The sequence below is a fragment of the Panthera tigris genome, chromosome C1, assembly GCF_018350195.1.
Source record: "Panthera tigris isolate Pti1 chromosome C1, P.tigris_Pti1_mat1.1, whole genome shotgun sequence".
Taxonomy (NCBI): domain Eukaryota; kingdom Metazoa; phylum Chordata; class Mammalia; order Carnivora; family Felidae; genus Panthera; species Panthera tigris.
The window spans coordinates 61,596,166-61,610,004 of record NC_056667.1 but is presented as its reverse complement, the minus strand read 5'-3'; the positions used below and the strand labels follow the sequence as shown (position 1 = coordinate 61,610,004).

Genomic DNA, 13,839 nt, shown 5'->3' with positions numbered 1-13,839 from the left:
GACAGCCCCCAAAAAGGTCATTCTTCCTCCCACATATTGGTAAAATGAGTTGTGGGATATCTTATGGATGGACAAACACATCATGATCCAAGATTGTCACGAAGTGCTTCTTACTGAATGCTTATTTCACTTTTGCCTTGTAAATGGGGCATTTCAGTATTAGGAGATCATCCACTGGATTTCTTTTAGTGTCTATAGGTTATACTATATTTATTGTATTTGCTCTATCCTTAATTGTTTTGCTTTGTGATCAATATAGAAAACACTATTATTTTCTAGTCCTGAATAAGACCCAAATAAGATATTGAATTCTTTACATAAATACTTTCTGGGGCTGACTGCGGCGTTATAAGAAAGTTACTTTTGAATTTCCCTAGTATCATTAATAAATTTTATTTCAGTAATATAGACTTAATTCTCTTTCAACTACTTAAAATCTAGAATATGTTTAAAGCCAATTTGCTTGGAAAAACCCAGTGTAGAAGTAATCAAGGATGTCAAAACAAAACCCCCAGGATGCTCTCTTTAACTTCAAATTTATCAGTTGCAACATATGATGAGACAACAGTCATAAGAACTTGATAGCATCAGGAACTCTCTGGAAGTTCAAGTATGACAAGAAAATGCATCTAATGTTGTACCACCAGATTCTCTGAGGGATTTATGGGAGTTTCAATACCACAATATCTTGGTCTATCAAAGGATATGGGGTGTTACATTTTAGAGATATCATTAAAACACATATTGAGCATGGATTCCCTAAACACAATACACCTATATGTATAGCATCTTGTCTGTTATTTTATTTTAATTTTGATTAGTTATCTAGAACAGTTATCTAGAACAGTTATTAAAAAACATTTTTAGGAGCATAATCTCAACATATAATATAGATTTTTAAATGGAGCTGTTCAAGTTAAACAGAGGGAAAGGCTCCCTGAACCACCAATTAAACATTCACTTTTTCCACAATAGTAGTCATCAAGGCAATAGCTTAAAACCATGGATCTTGAGAAGCCACCAGATAAGTTACATTTATTTGGAATATTTATTCGTTTGCTTAAATTTCTTCCAAAGTAAGTATTTTATGCTATTAAGACTGATTATACCACCTAGCTGGAGTTGGGGTGGAGAGTTTAGCAAAATTTTACTCTTTTATCAAAGAAATTTAAATGAATTTAGTCACTGGGCCACCCAGTGCATCACAGTATGAGAAGCAGGGTATGTCAGGAATCATGCAGGGATTATGCTCCTTGCTGTACCTCCAGCATTTTTAGCACATACATTGCACAGGAGTATTCAATAAACATTTGTTAGCAAATAAATTAACTAAAAGTAACTGAAAATAGACAGTCATGAGTACTGTTTGAATACCGCTCATCTGTCTACTGATAAATATTTAGAATTCACAGAATCCTACAATTGGAAGAGACATTAGAACTAACTTAGTATAACCCTCTTAGTTCCTGCAGAAGTCTCAAATTCAGAGAACTTAAGTGTATCAACAGAGATTACACAGGTAAGTAGTAACAGTGAAGACGCAGAATCCAGTTCATTTAGGCCACCATCCCAGATCTTAGAACAGGGACTGGCAAACAGTAGGTGAAAAATGATTTTATGAATCATCTTTGTGTTGTGTTATGGACCTTTCCCCTCAAGGATGATATTTACTTTCCTCACATTATCAAGACACTCTGAGAGGTGCAAAGTGAGGCAAGTTATAGATTTCATCTTCAAAGAACTTATAATCAGCTGATAAAAAGTAAAGATGAATGTGGGTTATGTAAAAATTCAGAAAAAATAGTGTAGGTTAAAAAAGGAAATTATCTTTGAAGTGGGCCTTGAGAGACAGTCAGTAAGTCTATAAATATAAATTGGCTAAACGTGGATTATATACCAGGAACTTTCCTATATACTGGGATATAGTGGATATAGGCAAAGCGTTTGTGAGCTTATGTTGTAGTGAGGAGGAAATGAGGCAGATGAAGGGAGAAAAAAAATCCAAGTTGGGGGATAATCTTAGTAAAGGCCAAAAGTTGGGGATGCCTGTAGTTGGTATCAGGAATTATAAGAATATACTTACTAAATTAGACAGTGCATACTGGAGAATAATGGAGGAAAATCAGGTGGAAGTAGTATTGGATTATTACAAGGAAATATGAAAGCTGGGAAGGGAATTCTAGGCTTGATACAAGGAAATAGCACATTTTTATGCATAGGGTGCAATGCTCTGAAAGCAGAGAGATTAGCCTTCAAGAATAATTTTAGGCCTTGGGTATTAAGGACAAAAGTAAAAAGAGTGGAAAACAAATAAGATAGGGTAAATCCATCAAAACATCTAAAATAAAGTGCCTAGATCTTGGGATAGCTTAGATAGAGAGGACAAAAAAGAACAGAAAACCAAGGATCATCCTTCATCACACTATGAGTTTTCTAGTTTAGAGTTCTTAAGTACAAAGCAATAAAATATCCAATTAGAAAGGGTTGTCTTACTAAAAATTCTATGAATTTTTATGAAAAGGATAGTGGCTGACTTGGGAGGCTGAGAAACTTGACTAAAGTCAATGTTGTGCTTGGCAAGACTGGACTCACCAGACAAATAACTACTATTTTTATCAAATTAAAATAACATGCAACATGAACTCTTGTGTTCTTTTTGTTTTTAAAAAAATTTTTTTAGTGTTAATTTATTTTTGAGAGACAGAGAGAGAGGGAGAGACAGAGTTCGAGCAAGGGAGGGGCAGAGAGAGAGAGGGAGACACAGAATCTGAAGCAGGCTCCAAGTTCTGAGCTGTCAGCACAGAGCCTGATGCGGGGCTCGAACTTACAAACTGTGAGATTGTGACCTGAGTAGAAGTTGGACGCCCAACTGACTGAGCCACCCAGGCACCCCTGAACTCTTGTGTTCTTAACAAGCAATAGCAAATTAAACAAAACAAAGGATGCAGAGACAATTTAGGACACTGGACAATTTGAGTTCATAGCAGCAAATGTGGCCAAATTCCAAAAGGGAATCTATGCAAATAATATTGCAGAACTTTGGGAAGTGCTGGAATAAAAGGGAATTTTCTGCTTACTTCAAGATAGTCTTCTGGATTTGTCCACTCCTTCTCTAACCACTCAGTAATAATGGAAACTAGCTTTTTAAACTACCCCTAAAATTCATCCATTCATTTTATTAGTTGGTGCTGAGTCATACTTCCTATCTGGAGTGAAATAAATGGAGAGAGACAGGCAGGCGGTGAAGCTGAGAGAATCTATTTTATCAGTGACAGCAGCAAGGCTTTGAAGTAGGCTTTGTGCTGTGTCAGAGAGTCACTGGCATTGGGATTGAGGATATCTAGGGAAGAGGATGAGTTTGTAGAAGAAGCCAGTTAGGACAATAGAAGTGATGCAATTATTATTAGTGATAATTTGAAGAGTTTACCTGAGATTTGTCATGAATGGCAAGTTTTGAGAGGAAGAAGAACAATAAAAATTGAGGAGAGGTAACAGAGAGGGTGGCAGTAAAGAAAAAAGTGAGTAAATATTGCATGAGAGCCTCCTGTGGGCAAGCACTGGTGTTTTTGAGATTTTTCCATCCCTCATGAAGCCACTGTGTGGTTGATATTAGCATATCTACCCTACAGATGGATAACTGAGGATCAGAGTGGTCACCTAAGATGGCCAGTATCATAGCTAGTAAGAGGTGGAGGAAGCACTCAAACCTCAGTCTCCAAAGTGTGACTTTTTTTATGAGAAGTTGACTCCCACATCATCCAGATAGGCCCTGAGGAGCCAGAACTCTTCCAGCTTGATGTCTAGGGCAAAAGTCCAGAAAGTTTGAGTGAAGAAAGTGATCAAAATTCCAGCTAGTGCTAAAAATTCCTGTGTTCAATGTATGACTGTAAGGTAAAAAGAATGAAGTCAACAAGCTACATGGAAATAAATCTAATACACCTTTGATCCACAAAGAACCAGTAGACAAATACTAACCTTCCTCCCTTCCAGTGTGTGGTTAATGTGTCATATGTAGGTGAATGAAACACAATCCCTGTGAACAGGAAACTTGCAATCTGACCTGGGAATTAAGCTAGGTACACAGAGAATGTCATGAGGATCAGAAAAGTGAAAGAAAACAAGGTGATGGGAATTCTAAGGCTTTTTCTCCACCCGGACACCACCTGGGAGGTTCATTTTTATCTACTTGCTTTTGTATAAAATTCTGGGGAGAGACAGTCTTCTGTTACAGATAAGGCTTTATGGAGCATCTTCATGTACATAACATTGGGTGGAAACATCCCTTTGAGTCAGACCCTTCTGATGTGAATTTGGTAGATATGCAAACCTGTCAGTAATTGATTGAACTAGCACTTTAGCCCAAGTCCTACCATCTGGGAGAGAGGCATAAGGAGATGAGAAAAGAAGGGGCAGGAGATGAGAAGAGATGGGTTACACTGAAAGGAAGGAGGACAATGATGAACAGATGCTGTAATACACACATATGTACACATAAGCAGTGCACACACATACATATACATGCACACTTGCCATGTAAGCTCTCTGGAAACATCTTTAAGGGTCACATGATGCTGAGGAATGCTCTCCAGAAGGCAGTAGGTTTGGTAAAACCACACAAGGAAGTTCAAGAGGTAAAGATCAACAATCCTTAATTCTTACAGTAATTTTTGGCATTTCTGATTTTAACATTTTTCCCCACAAATGAAACTATTTTCAATGAAAATTAACTACATCAGTGAACATTGGGATTCAATTAGAGTTCAAACACACTGAAAAGATTCATTGGTCTGTGTGGCCAAAGAAACAAGTAGTCACCAGAACCAGAACTGTTCAATTCTGCAAGCAATTAATGCCAGCCCCTCTCTTCTGAAAACCAGCCACAGACTCAGTCCAAAACACTCTGAGTGACACGTAATCAATGAAAATCTCATTGGAGTAATGAGATTTTTTTTTAATTTTTAAATTTTACTTAAATCCAAGTTAGTTAACGTACAGTGCAATAATGATTTCAGGAGTAGAATTTAGTCATTCATCACTTTTATATAACACCGAGTGCTCATCCCAACAAGTGCCCTCCTTAATGCCCATCATCCATTTAGCCCATTCCCCTACCCAACACCCCTCCAACAACCCTTAGTTTGTTCTCTGTATTTAAGAGTCTCTTATGGTTTGCCTCTCTGTCTCTGTTTATTTTTCCTTCCCTTCCCCTATATTCATCTGTTCTGTTTCTTAAATTCCACATATGAGTGAACTCATATATTTATCTTCATCTGATTGAATTATTTTGCTTAGCATAATACATTCTAGTTCCATCCAAGTTGTTGCAAATGCCAAGATTCCATTCTTCTTGATTGCTGAGTAATATTCCATTGCGTATATATGTATATATACCACATCTTCTTTATCCATTCATCAGTCAATGAACATTTGGGCCCTTCGCATACATTGGCCATTGTCCATAGTGCTGCTATAAAATTGCAATGCAAGTGCCCCCTTCAAATCAGCATTTTTGTATCCTTTGGACGAATACCTAGTAGTACAGTTGCTGGGTCATAGGATAGCTCTATTTTTAATTTTCTGAGGAACCTCCATACTGTTTTCCAGAGTGGCTGTACCAGTTTGCATTTCTACCAGTAGTGCAAAAGGGTTTCCCTTTCTCTGCATCCTCACCACATCCATTGTTTCCTGAGTTGTTATTCTGTTTCTGTTATTCTGACAGGTGTGAGATGGTATCTCATTGTGGTTTTGATTTGTATTTCCCTGATAGTGAAGTTGAGCGTCTTTTCATGTGTCTGTTAGTCATCTGGATGTCTTCTTTGGAAAAGTGTCTATTTGTGTCATCTGCCTATTTCTTCACTGGATTATTTGTTTTTTGGGTGTTGAGTTTGAAAGTTCTTTATAGATTTTGGGTACTAACCCTTTATCTGATATGTCATTTGCAAATGTCTTCTCCCATTCTGTCGGTTGCCTTTTAGTTTTGCTGATTGTTTCCTTTGCTGTGCAGAAGCTTTTTATTTTGATGAGGTCCCAATAGTTCATGTTTGTTTTTGTTTCCTTTGCCTCAGAGACAAGTCTTTTAAGAAGTTGCTGCAGCTGAGGTCAAAGAGATTGTAGTCTGTTTTCCCCTCTAGGATTTTGATGGTTTCCTGTCTCACATTTAGGTCTTTCTTCCATTTTGAGTTTATTTTTGTATATGGTGTAAGAAAGTGGTCCAGGTTCATTCTTCTGCATGTCTCTGTCCAGTTTTCCCAACACCATTTGCTAAAGAGATCATCTTTTTTCCATTGGATACTCTTTCCAGCTTTGTCAAAGATTAGTTGGGGCACCTAGGTGGCTCAGTTGATTGAACATCCGACTTCAGTTCTGGTCATGATCTCACAGCTTGTGAGTTTGAGCCTCACATCAGGCTCTCTACTGACAGCTCAGAGCCTGGAGCCTGCTTCAGATTCTGTGCCTCCCTCTCTCTCTGCCCCAACCCACTTGCATCCTGTCTCTGTCTCTCTCAAAAATAAATAAACATTAAAAAAATTTAAAAAAAAAGATTAGCTGGCCAAACATTTGTGGGCTCATTTTTGGGTTCTCTATTCTGTTCCATTGATCTATGTGTCTGTTTTTGTGCCAATACTGTCTTGATGATTATAGCTTTTATTATGGCTTGAAGTCTGGAACTATGATACCTCCAGCTTTGGTTTTCTTTTTCAAGATTGCTTTGGCTATTCGGGGTCTTTTCTGGGTTCATACAAATTTTAGAATTGTTTGTTCTAGCTCTGTGAAGAATGCTGGTGTTATTTTGATAGGGATTACATTGAATATGTAGATTGCTTTGGCTAGCATTGACATTTTAACAATATTTGTTTTTTCAATTCATGAGCATGGAATCTTTTCCCATTTCTTTGTGTCTTCTTCAATTTCTTTCATAAGTTTACTATAGTTTTCAGTGTATAGATCTTTTATCTCTTTGGTTAGGTTTGTTCCTAGGTATTTTATGGTTTTTGGTGCAGTTGTAAGTGCGATTAATTCCTTGATTTCTCTTTCTGCTGTTCATTATTGGTGTATAGAAATGCCACAGATACATTGATTTTATAGCCTGTGACTTTGCTGAATTCATCTATCAGTTCTAGGCATTTTTTGGTGGAGTATTTTGTGTTTTCCACCTAGAGTATCATGTCATCTGCCAATTTGAATGCCTTTTATTTCTTTTTGAAACCTGATTTCTGAGGTTAAGACTTCTAACACTATGTCAAGCAGCAGTGGTGAGAGTGGACATCCCTGTCATGTTCCTGACTTTAAGGAGAAAGCTCTCCATTTTTCCTCATTGAGGATGATATTAGTGGTGGGTCTTCCGTTTATGGCCTTTATGATTGAGGTATGTTCATTCTATTTCCACTTCCTTGAGGTTTTTTTTTTTTTTTAAATCAAGAAAGGATGTAATTTGTCAAATGCTTTTTGTGCACTATTGTGGGGATCATGTGGTTCTTATCCTTTCTTTTATTAATATGATGTGATTCCAAAAGTCCACGTTGTTTGCAAAACAATAATTTTGTTGTGGCAAATGAAGCTCAGGCTCAGAAGCAAGTAGCTTAGCTATTGAGCATGCCAAGTCAACCTTGCAGCGTCAGTAGCTCATAGGGCTTTATTGCTGTCTTTGGTGATCATGTAATACAGGAGAAATGGTATGCTGGAATGGTGTTCACCAATGTGGATACGTGCATAGGTTTACCCATCCTGCTGTGAAGGCTTTGTTCTGTGGTAGAAACCGCAGCACCTGCTTTTAAAAAGATGACAATCTGATTGGGGATGACATGCCAACTGAAAGGGAGAAATATTATCACACATAAGCTAGAATGTAAAGCAGCTTTTACTGTCAGAGACCTAGCAAAGAATATGGTGGATATGAGAATTAATTCTGGAGAAGATCACTGAAGTAGAAGGGAAGGTCTTAAGCAATAGGATGAACAGAAGGTAGTATGTGGGAAAGGGACCTGAAGTCAGAATGCCTGTTTTTTTGTTTTTTTTTGTTTTTTTGTTACAAGTCCTACGAATTTGGACATATAGTATTTTCTTATCTTTAAAAATTTTGAGAAGAATGAAGAACATTAAGAGGAAATACATAGAGTTTTGTAAATTCTAAACTGCTAAATAGGTACTGGTTATTATTTAATACACGAAAGACCTAGCTTACAGAGTGTTTGTACAACTTACAAACAATGCCCTTTGTAAACTATACAGCCATGTACTTGTTAGGTATTAAGCGATGAGTCTTGGAAGCAATATGACTTTCTGAATCAAAACCCACAGTAGAAACTGACTTCACTGTGGAATACTTCAACTCATTCTTAGCCCTAGAGAGTCTCTTCTCCTTCCATTCCCATTGTCTAATTCTATAAAACTATTGTTGCTTTGATTGAATGACTGCATTTCACCTAAAGGAATCTTTGTTCCCCTGACTGCACTGATGCTGCAGAATTGGGAGTTGGCTCCAGCTTTGTCTTTTATCATGAAGCAAATGATTTGGGTCAATTGTTTATGTAACAGAACTGAGTATTTATCTCTTTGAAATGTCTGTCCCTTACAGATGACTCCACAATAAAGTTCTTTTAACCTTAGCAATGCATGCACTTAGTAGAATACAAAATATAACAGAGGGCAAGATTTACTTCATCCAATGTGAATACAATCCAAGCTCTGACCTTCAGTTCTTTCTTCCATAGGAACACAGTTCACTTTCAGAAAAGAATAAGCTGTTTTCAATGTGGTGGGTGTATTTATATCTTTTAAGTATTTTCTCCATTTTTTTAAAACAAAAGTGAATGGAAGTTAAATTCTGCTGGTTCTTTGTGACTTTTTTTTTTTACTCCAACCTCAGAACTGAGTTAATTTAATGAAGTCATTATGTAAGCATCATGAGTCTTTTCATTTTAATTGCCTATATTGAAAATTTACCTAAAGTGCTCAAATGATTCATAATCAGTTGGTTATGCACTATAGTCCAATACTAATTGTCACTATTAATCAGACTGGCCTGATTATTAGACCATTTTCCAATTCTGACTTTCTTCCAGAGCCAGACTGAAGTTCATGATGGCCTTAGAAGGATCAAGGTGAGTTGCTACTCTCCTACCATTAAGCACTCTTTTTAAGTCACTTAAAAAAACCCCACATAAATATTAATTCAGTTTTTTTCTGAATTATAGAGCCATGTAATTGCCTGTGTCAGTTGCTACTAACAAACACTAGTTTAAGGGCACCATGGCCAACCTCTCAGTGTCCTTATTTGAAGAGATGACAGCCTCAGAAGTGTAAACCTAATAATGCAACAGCAATGCTCCCCAGATTTCCTATAAGCCACTGTTTTCTGATAAATGCCTGAAGGTGATTAACTTACATGATTAAAGACACATGGCTATCGGCATGCCTGGAAGCATTCCAAGGGTTAAATCAGTGGAAGCAATTAGGCTTCATTTTCAATCTCATCACACTGTGAAAGTCATTAGTTTACAAACACATCTGCCTGACAAGCAATCATTCAGACCTGATGCTGAGGAGTCCCGGATCTGCCTGCTGCCACATTTTGCTGGTGGTACTACTTGATGGCCCAGGACTCGTCTTGCTACAGACATCCCGGGAGGGAGTACCACCTTCTTGACTTTCAGCATGGGCAACTATACACTGTTCTCACTTATCAAGTTCCCCTTGAAAACCCTTCCTAAGCCATTGCCACTACCAAACCAAATGTGGCTCTTTACCTCTGAGTATGTAATCCCCATACCCTGAGTTACTTCCAATTTGTTTCAAGTATAATGTAAGGTGCTTTCTAGATCCTTGAAATGCAGTAAAGCTCACATCTACTCGCTTTGGAGCTTTGCACTCTTTTCTAAAAAAGAAACACTTCCAAGTCATCTAGATCAGCTCCTTTCAGTCACAGATGTAGTCTCACATGCTCTCTCTTTTGATATCTGTCTTCCTCTGATTTATTTTTCTATCTCTGCTTCTTACATCCTTAGGGAACAAAAAAAGTTCAAAAATTCAGTGTCATCATGAGGGATAACTGCTGGGGATCCTGGGTGTGAGCCCCAGATAATGAGATAGCACATTTGGTTTCAGAGACCTGGTTGCTATCTCTTTATTATGCATGCTATGTGGGGCCCTCGGCGACCACCTGAGGGTCCCTCACAATTTGGACTGCACACACAAACCTGATAACAATGGTACAGTACCACTGGATATCATGTACTTTGATTCATAGTTTAATAAGGCCTCCACCTCTATTCTTGTCATCTGTGTACCTTTGGGCCCAACATAAAGTGCTCCAGAACTCCTACCGTAACCAGAAGATTTTCTTGTTGTTGTTTCTCTCCGAAAAGTGAGGCCTCTGGAACTCTGTTTTGTTTGGGTTTTATTTTATCAGGTGCCCCTCCTTGACAAAGGCCAAGGGAATCCCAAGCCTAAGTTTTCCTATTAATCCCTTTGAACCTAGTTCTTCACTAAAACTAAGAACTTTAATTTTATTTTTTATGCTGCCAGAAAATAACCCTAGTTAGGCTTCATACACACTGACAAGATAGCTTGTATCCACCATTGGTTCTTTAGAGATGGCATGCTGGGGAAAACCCATGTTAACAGTAAAATAGACCTCCAAACTCATTCAGGAATAGTAAAATACAGATCTTGAACATAACTTAGGTAAGAGAGGAGGAATTTACCAAAGCCCCATATCATTAACTTCTAAACACTGAAAGCCTAATTTCAGTGAACCCTTGGAAACCATGGAAACAGAACACTCCAATAAATTCAAAGGATTGCAGAACCTTGACTTTTCCTAAAACAAACTTCAGTCTGTCAGTAGAAGTATATTTGAAGGCTTACCTCTAAAGCTACTGGATTTGTCCCATTGCCAGTGGGATTGAAGAGGTGGATTATAAGATTTGTATTGTGGTTAAACCCATTTATTGAGAATAATGTGAAAAAAAACTCCATACTCTTCACTTACTATTTGCTCAACACCATGAAATGCAAGTGGAAGAGTGATAATGACTGGATAAATCGAACCACATGCACAAATGCTATTGATTGTAAGGTTTCTACGAGTTAGTATCCTAGAATCAACAAGCAAGTATAATTTCTGCTTCTAGGGATGGCTACAGCTTTTGCTTATTACTTTTAACAGGATAGAATCTTAGGAGGATGAGGACTGTCAGGTATGCAAACTGCAGAATTCGAACTCTATAAAGGAATAATTTGAAGAGCTTTTTTTTTGTTTGTTTGTTTTATGTTTTGCCTAGGTTACCTTATTCAGCCCCTAGTAACTGTTCTTTTTCCTGCCTCATCTACTTCCTTTCCCCTGATCTTGAGAATCTAAGCATGTCTCCAGCCTCTGTTAAGTGCAGACATATAGATGCTAAGGGTGCCCACAACTTGCACTGAAAAGTGTGCTAGGACTCTCCCCACCCGCGTTTAAGAAACCAGGTCCAATACTGATTCTTTGGGAATGTGCCTTCTGAGCATAAACACTAAAACACAAAAGGTGTGTTCTAACTCTATCTCTTCACGATAAAATAAAATCATGGACACTAATGGGGACAAAGAAACAAGGACAGAGAGAGAAGAGAATAAGAACACAAATATGTAAGTAAGAGAAGAAAATCTCGAGTTTGGCATGGCAGACACCATTGATATTTTGTGTGCCAAGTTTCCTGTGTAAAGAAAGACCCTGAAGTAGGTGTACATGTGTTAGGCAGAGGAGGACTGAGCTTAAAAATAACAGCTGAGAGGAGAGCTGGGCTTTATCAACAAATAAGGTTTCCTGAATTAAGTAAAGCAGTCTTGGACTTGAGCAACTCTACGAGAGCAGGCAAGGTGGCTCTATCTCTGACAAACAGAGGCTGTACTCCTGCAGAGCCTGACCTCTAAAGGGGTGTCTCCTTCTAACCTGAGCTATGAATAAGTGTTTAAAAAAGTATGGCTTCAGGGGAATTTGTTTCCAGCCCCTTTGGAGGCAGGGATTTGTAGGTAACTCAGGAAAGGAACCGTTTACCTACTGGACTCATCTGAAGCTATGGCTTTTACCGTGGTATCTCTATCTCGTCTTAGCACAGGGAGACTAAATGCCCGTATCTGTGCAAAAGGCCAGGTTAAAAATGTGCTTAGTCCCACATGCCTTCCATCAAGGACACTTTGAAAATTCAAAAGAAACTAACGGGTCTATTTTTTAAAAACTCACTGAACCATTCAGCATCTCTTCAGTTGCCGAGAAGAGGGCTGTAGGTTTTTTTCAAGACACTAGATAGTCTATCCCCGTGGGATAGAAGTATTAGTCACAGAAACACAAGTTATCAACCATGACGGTTTAGGGCTATTTTAGTTCTAACCCTTTGTCAATGCTGTGTGACTGTCCCCAGAGTACCCCCAGCTCCTTTCTCCTTCTCTCCTTCCTTTTGTTCATGCTGTCTTCTCCAAGTTTGAATTCACTTCCAATTATCCTATAAACAAATATCCTAATTTTTCAACACCCTGTCCAGTGATTTCTTCTTATCTGGGCTTTCACAGTGCTTGTCTCCAATAAGATTATAAGCTCTACAGGAGGAAGACCCACGAACCTGGGAAATTATTGGCGATCAATAAAATCTTATTTAATTAAAATATCTTTTTAATACTGGCAGAATAAAGGAAAAGAACAACTGAGAATGATGGGGGAATTTTATGGGGAGATTATATTCAGCTGTAACTTTTTCTAAGTTCCATAGAATGAATTCTGTAGTTACTCAGGCCAAATTGATGTTTCATATTTTCTATAAAGATCAAAATTTGTGACTCAGAATAAATTCTCTGAGACTCAATACCTTAATTTTCCCATTTTAGTCTTACTCCAGGCAAATTCTTATCTGTCAGTTTCCTATATAATCAGCATTTACCCAACAAATATTTGGTTAATATTTATTTGGCATCTACCACACTGCTGGATATTATGCAGGACACAGAAAAAGCTTTAGAACAAACCCACCTTTCCAGTAAAGATAAGGAAATGAGCTGAATAAACACTTCTCACTCTATCCCTCTAATCACTGACTGCCATGCATGAGCCTGAAGTTCTATTCATCTCATTTACCCCTCCCTGCCATGCTTTTCCTGACCACCTAAATCCTAGCCCTGCTTCAAGAACAAATTTAAATCTTGCCTTCTTTTTGAAACATTACCCAAGTATTCTAGACCACTCCAATAAATCTGAGACTGAATGCCAATAACACAGTTTTCAGTTCAATACATTTGGTACTTAGGATATGCTCTAGGTTTTTTTTTTTTTTTTCCTACATATCTCCTATTTCCCAAAGAGAGAGTAAAACTATTCCTAAACCAGTTTCTATCCTTTGATCTCTAGGGCTTGGCAAATTATAGCTGCTCAAGAAACATTACCATTGTGAATAATCAATATAGCTACTGATACAACATCCTGCTTTTTTCAAAGTAATCCTCTGGACAACATTCTACAGTTCTCTTCCCCTTTATAGTCAATATTCTTGAAGGGTTTTCTTACACTTATTTCTGCTTCTTTACTGGCCAGCTCCTCCTCTTCAATCCACTAGTTTCACCTTTTTTCCTTCCTTTCCAATAAATCTTTTCTCCAACATGAACATCTGTGTTGCTAAATGCCATGGACTCTTTAACCTTGAGCCATCTAATCCTGAGCTCTGCTTCCTGAGTAAAGCTTGCTTCTCTTCTCCTAGTGCAGGATATCACCATGAATCAAATTACCCAAATAAAAACTAGGGAACCATCCTTGATTCTTCCCTGTCCTTTAAACCCCTCATAAAACCAGTCACTATGTCCTACTGATTTTGCTTT

At 37.9% G+C, this 13,839-nt stretch overlaps 1 protein-coding gene across 2 annotated transcripts in view; it reads right to left on the bottom strand.

Annotated features, from left to right (window-relative positions):
- LOC102964317 (serine/threonine-protein kinase TNNI3K) overlaps positions 1-13,839 on the bottom strand; it is a 288,998-nt gene that overhangs the window by 100,510 nt on the left and 174,649 nt on the right. The window lies entirely within an intron of this gene.